The sequence below is a fragment of the Drosophila hydei genome, unplaced genomic scaffold (genome assembly GCF_003285905.1).
Source record: "Drosophila hydei strain 15085-1641.00,03,60 unplaced genomic scaffold, DhydRS2 tig00008114-arrow-pilon, whole genome shotgun sequence".
Classification (NCBI taxonomy): domain Eukaryota; kingdom Metazoa; phylum Arthropoda; class Insecta; order Diptera; family Drosophilidae; genus Drosophila; species Drosophila hydei.
The window spans coordinates 9,016,960-9,023,791 of record NW_022045827.1 but is presented as its reverse complement, the minus strand read 5'-3'; the positions used below and the strand labels follow the sequence as shown (position 1 = coordinate 9,023,791).

General features: G+C 35.0%; 1 protein-coding gene across 1 annotated transcript in view; it reads left to right on the top strand.

The window, feature by feature from the left end:
- Positions 1-1,684: 1,684 nt before the first annotated feature.
- The window catches only part of LOC111601259 (flocculation protein FLO11), a 38,367-nt gene continuing 33,219 nt past the window's right edge, over positions 1,685-6,832 (top strand). Inside the window, exon 1 of the mRNA XM_023317768.2 lies at positions 1,685-1,978. The gene's annotated coding sequence lies outside the window, so the exon portion shown is untranslated. The remainder of the gene's footprint in view (positions 1,979-6,832) is intronic.

Genomic DNA, 6,832 nt, shown 5'->3' with positions numbered 1-6,832 from the left:
TGGAGTAGCTCGAAAGAAATATTGCTAGTCTGCGAGCTTCGTTCGACATATTGCTTAGCATTCGATTCGGTGCTAATGACATGTTTAGCCATATAAAAAAACACGCTGAGCTCGCAGAAAGTCAATTAAAAGTGCAGTTGGAACAGAAATGAAAAGACAAAAAAAATGAATGTCTCAGGCAAATGTCAATGGCTTTCGAAACGGGGGTTCAAAAAACCCCAATCGCGTGAGCTGTTTTTCAGAATTCCAAATAAAAATGATAATAAATCGAACTTAGTTCCAATTAATCAAGTTGCTGCGCCCTCTTACGTAAATGCAGTATCTAATGTTCTGAGCTTAAAGCGTGCAACAACAACAGCCACTGAGATGAGAAAAACAACAGCAAAGAATTCGACTTTGGCACGCGTCTGGACAACCAAAAAGCTAACCGGCTTTTGCTCTCACAGCATTAAACGCAGACTTTCAACGCAGCCCAGCAACAACAACTGCGTGAGACAACAGCCGCCGCCGCCTTCCAACATTCCTGACATAATTTCGTGTGTGAGTAAGCAAACGAGTTCGGTTAAAAATTAGACGTCATCAACAGCAGCAGCAGCAGCGGCAGCGGCAGAGGCCGCTGGGTAACAAAACAACAAAGTTGCAAGAGAGGCAGACACCACAACAACAATAAGCTACACACTTTAAATATGCATAAAGCCAGACGCTTTGACAATGCCACAGCAAAGGAAAATGGAATTTTTAATTCTCAAAAGCAACAGTGAAATATTTGCGAAAAGCCGCGAGACGCAGCAGACTGAGAAAAAATGTAAATTGAACGAACGAATTTGTTGCGGCCACAGAGCGGAAGCAACATGTTGCCAGCGCAACCAGCAACATTGCCAATTCTTCTGTCTTTTCAGTAACAACAACAAGTGGAGCAGCAGTCACCCAACAGCCGGCTTAGCGTGAGCTTCGCTTGAAGTTCGCTTCGAACTTGTCGACAAGCCAAAAATTGAACAGCGAAATACCGAAATGAACATACTCTCACATGTTAGAAATATGTTTTAAGTTTCCAATAAACTTTAACCTTGTTGCGTTTGGCAACAAATGTTTGAAATACAGCTGCAACATTGAGTAATATGAAACACCTGAACACGTTGCCATTAAATTGTACAAGTTTATAACAAAATAGATCCAAGTGTCTAAAAACAAAACAATTTTTAGCTACAAGTAAATTTATGTTACCAGTTGCTATTCTTATGCGACATTCGATGTTGCAAACATTGCACAAAAATGCGAATACTCTCTTTGGCGCGCTCTCTTCACATACGCTTTCTCTCCCTCTCTCTGCAGTTATTAGCGTCGCAGCCGGCTCAAGCTAACATTGCGACTTGAACTTGCGCTCGAACCAAAGTCGCGCTCTTGCGAAGGCTTAAGTGTGTGTGTGTGTCTGGTTGAGAGCGCGCTTACTAAGTCGGTGTGAGTGAGTGTGAGTGAGTAGTGTCTGTTTTAGTTACCGATAGCAAACATACACGCATACAGTCAAACACCTGACGTCGACGTCGCTGCGACAACGCTGATTTTATTTAACTGTTGTTGCTATTGTTGTTGTTGATGTATTCAGTTTGGTTGCGCGCCGCGCGTCGTTTATTTTAGTTAGTAACGAGATTTCGAGCGCTCAACGTTGGCGGCGCGGTTGAAAAATCAAAATCAAAATCAAAATCAAAATCAAAAGCTTAGCCACAGTGCGTACTCGCTAAGTTGATACCACTGAGCGTGTGTATTAAATGTGTTTCTGTGCGTGTTTGAGTGTTGGAGCGCGTTGTGCAGACATGAAGTGAATAAGAAATTGGAAAAGCACTAAAAAAAAATAAAAAACAAAAAACGCTAAAGAAAACGCAAAGAAACGTGTTGAAGCCAATGAGCAAAGCAACGACCAGTAGCTGCAACAACAACAACAAGAAGCTATAATAGTAACAACAACAACAACAACAACAAAGTACGTTAATCAGAAAATATTTTAGCCCATTGCGCGCCACATACGAAAAAGCGCGAAATATTTTGTTGCCCCCATAGTAGTGTGTATGTGTGTGTGTGTCTGCATAAGCTGTGTCTCTGCATGTGTGTGTGTTAGTAACAACAAACAACACGACAGATATTATGCATTGCAACAATAACAACAACAACAGCGACAAAAGTAGCTACAAAACTAATGCAAAGTTGGTTATTGTTGATTTCGGTTGCCAAGAGTGAAATTATTGAACAATAAATTTTTAGGGTTGTGTGCAAATAAGGGCTGTGGGGTTAGATGGGGCAAAAAATAAATACAGGTGTATTTAAAATATATGCAAATATATATGCATATTCATATAACAATGATGAGCTTAAGACTACATTTCATGTCATTAATTGAGTTTCAAATTTTCATTTATGACTTGACAACAAAAAATAATAAAATAAAAATATATTTAAAAGAAAAACTAAAAATATTTCAGAATATACATAATATTTTTTTTTTTAAATTTATACAGGATGTTTGCTTGCTATTTCAAATTTTCAGTGTAACTTTTTAACATTAATTCAATTAATTTTTTGATTTTTTAAATATAATTCTAAATATAATTTTAATTTTAAATTCCAATATTAATTTCTTAATGCATACAATTAACATTAAAGGCTAGTTTAATAATATATATTCAGATTTTGATCTGTTGCTCGAGAGTAATTATAAAAATAAATTGCTAAGCACTTAACGTTGACAGTTCGATTTAATTGATATAATTTGATATGAGATATATGAAATAGCTAGAATTAAAAAATATATGTGTTAAACATCGAAACATTGCATAAAAAATTTATTATTATTAAAAATAAATGAAAAATATTTTTAAAAATTTATTAAACTATAAATATTGATTAATATTATTTGAAAATACTATATCCTTTTTTAATTCATGATTCAGCTATAAATATATTTGTGTAAAAATTCATTTTATTTATAAATTTGTGCAGAAAAATATTAAATTCATACTACAACATAATATTGAATGCAACAATTGAGAATTAATGTTGGGACCCAACGTGGGGTCACTGAACAAATAACAATTTCCATTATACAGACTTCTTAATATCTATTTATTTATTTTTTATTTATTTGTTTTTTTTTTTCGCATTTGACACACTTGAAAAGCACTTGAAACTAACGAGTGTCTGTGCAATTATTATCTGAAATTTGAAAAATAAATTGATGGGTTTGCTGACTGCCGGCCTCTAATGGCGAACTGTCAGCGAGAGTATGAAATATATTAAAAATTTATGAGATTTATTATGTGCACCTATGTACAGCAGCCGAGACCTTACAAGGTTCATTGCTACTTGTCACAAATCTCAGTTCGTTTCTTTTCTAGCCGCCTCTTTTTGTCTTTGTGTCATGTAGGCCGTTTGTATAGATAATAAAACTTTGAGCTTAATGGCATTGCTGGCATTGCAACAACAACAGCAAATGTCATGCCAAATTGACACACGAAGCCGCCAACGCCGCGCGTGTCACCATCGCTGTCTCCGCCTTTTAGCCATGGCTTGTATATATTTTTTTTTTTTTTGATAACAGGCGTGTTAATTTCAACTTGTATTTGTGTACAGCAGCGCAAGCCAACCATTACATTGATACATTTGTGTTTGCATACCCTGTACCCATAAAATGAACTCTCCTAAATATAGAGTAGTTTAGAAACTTCCATTTCATAGCCTAAAACCAAGGCAGAAATTCACTTTTGTTTGAAAAGTCACGTAATGCCTAATGTTCATTAACAAAATATATCGATTGCTCGCACTTAACTTTAATTTAACTAATTAATTGTAAGCTACAACAGAGATAGGGCTGCTTGCTGACATACTTTCAACTTTGCTTTATATTCAAATTAACAAATCATTTAACACAATTTAAATTTAATATACTTAAAGCCATTTATGAGGTATTTCCAAGTCGTACACTCCCACGCTAACTCATTTGTTTGATCAAAGAAATGTGCTAAAAATCGGATATGGTTTGAAGCTTCTCTGATTACTCAATTCCTCAAGACATTCTGAACTTGAGAGTATTATGAAATTTTGCACCTTGTTATTGATGGGCAACTCGGTCAGCTGCTTTTGCTTTTCTTTTCTTTTTTTTCTATTTTTTTCTGTTGCTGTTTTCATTGTAAATTATTAAGTTGTTTTTTTTCGCGCTAATGGCTGAGTTCAAGGTTAAGTAGGATGGAGTTTTAGATAATTTGCTGGTCTTGTGTTTGGCTGTCTTTTGTGCCGGACGCATAGAACGATGTGGAACGATGTGTGTGGCGCTTTATAATTATTTCTGTTACGTGAGATTAACCGAAATGCTTGACCAACTGGCTGGCTGTTTTATATATTTTATGTGATACTTATACATATTTAAATATCTTTCACGTGTTCCATGTGAGATGTGGAGAAAGAGACGCTCCCCGCGATAGCGCATAGAGCGAGAGCGTGTGATATGCTAGCTTATATAGGGCAGATATAGCTGGATAGCGCGATGAATTTCAAGAGTTTTGTGGCTTGATATATATAGAGCTAAGCCAAAGTAGGAGCTGAGATTAGCAGCCAGTTGAAAACAAAATCTGCTTAGTTCAAAGTTGCCTAAAAAGGCTTCATAAAACTGATTTGAATTGTTGATATAATATACATTTTTATTTATAAGGCAAGGAGTGCTAAGTGCTAAGTGTCAGATAATGAAGGTATGTATTGCACGTAAATAAGCTTAGATATCTTAAGAACCATTAGAATCGGGAAGCAACTTAGATATTCGGCGGCTTTTAAACAGAACTAACTTTGGTCTTCATTATGAAAGTTTCTTAAGAAACTGCTTAGGAATATTATTGAGAGATTGATATACATTATATATCAATTACAAATTCTTAAGTAAATTTGAAGTATTTAATATCTAAAGTCTTTAAAAATCGTTAAATAAATTTTGTAAAACTTTAAGTTGGATTTAATTAATATAATAAAATATAAGATTAATGTACTGTAATAAACAATGCCAACTAAATGAAAGACGATTAAATTTAGCTTAAATCAAGTCTTTCAGTTTCTACCGAATCTCGACTGAAAAGGAAATTCCCAATGCCAGTCAAAAAGTCAAAGTATTTTTTCATAAGAATATTTTCTGGCTAAGCTCTATTTGCACTTTTGTTTTTAGCTCGAAAGCCACAAGGCTGAAATCTTTGTCTTTATTGTGTTGACTGCTCTTGAGTTCTCACCTAGCTAAAATCTGCGTGTAGCCGCTTTTCCACTTCAGTTGCCGCCAACAATTTGTTGGCCAATGGCTAGGCCAGAGCCAGAGCCAGCGCCAAAAGTGGCTTGCAAATTTCTGTAACGTCTGCTGTCTGCCGGGCCATAAAACTTCCTGCGTACCAAAAAGCAAAAATGCGTTTCGACTTCAACAAGAAGCAGCAGCAGCAGCAAAGCAAACGAAAAGTCAAAGCAAAACGAATTCCAAACAAATAGCCGTTACCCACAATAAATAAACTTCATTCATAGGCAAATATGAGAGAGAGAAAAAAAATGAAAGAAAGAAAAGCAAAAATTGGCAAGTAGCTGCAAAAATAGCAAACGAACCAAGCACAAAACAAGTTAAAAAGGTGCAAAACAAATCAGCAAAGAAATGAAAAATATAAAAAAGGCGAAGAAAAATCATTTAACGCATTTTAACGGCGCTCATTACCGCACACGCACACACACAGGCACACACTCACGCAAACACACGGCTGGGCTCGAGCCAATACCCGCCTCAACTAACCTGGCCCAAAAGTCCGGCACGTGGACCCATTTAAACTGGTGCACAGTCGACATTAGTGAGCCACACAAAATGTATTTTTTGCATTTTATGAATGAAACGCAAACGCAAATGTTTCGCTTCCAATTTGAATTCGCATTGTGAATTCGCGACAACTTTGCCGCGTAGTACTTAGTTGTGAAAAGTATCTGTCAGATACACGGCCTGCATGCCCAATTGCCACCTAAATATTTGCAATATTTCTATACCCTTTAGTTGTATGGCAAATCGATTGGATTGCAAAAACTCCAAATTAAAATTATTTATAAAATATAAAATAAAATATTTATATAAATATATAAGAATAAATATTTGTTTAACACATGTTCTGTCTTATATGTATATCTGAATAATAATATATATAAATTTAAAATAGTATGAAATATATTTATATAATAACTGAGAAATTTTGGGCATGATAGATGCTAGCTATATAGGACTATGTACTCCTCAGCAACTTCCTTCTTTTGAATATATTTAAGGCCTACTTACTATAAACAACATTCTAACCATACTTGAGACCTTCAACTACAGGGTATCAACTCGTCGTACACTCGTTTCTGTCGCATTCCGACTTGTTTTGCTTTAATTAAATTGAAGACGTTTGCCTGTGTGCAACGCCCTCGCCACGCCTTGCTACCTCTGCTCAAAATGTTATCTCAGCTACCAATTGCAAGAAAACAACAATACACACACACCCACGCACACACACACATAGATACATGCACACACACACTCCAGAAATGTAGCAAAATTTTGCACAATTTCAACTAAAATTTGTTAAATTGCGCGTGCAAAAATATGTTTATAATTAAATGCATAATTACGTCGATATACATATACATATATATATATATATATATATATGTATTTATAAGCAGCATGTGAGCAACAAGAAAATGAATACAATTTTCGTACAGCTTCAAACGTGAAAACATTAAATAATTAAATTGTTAAATGCATTAAATTCGATTATAAATAATAAATTGTTTAATTCTC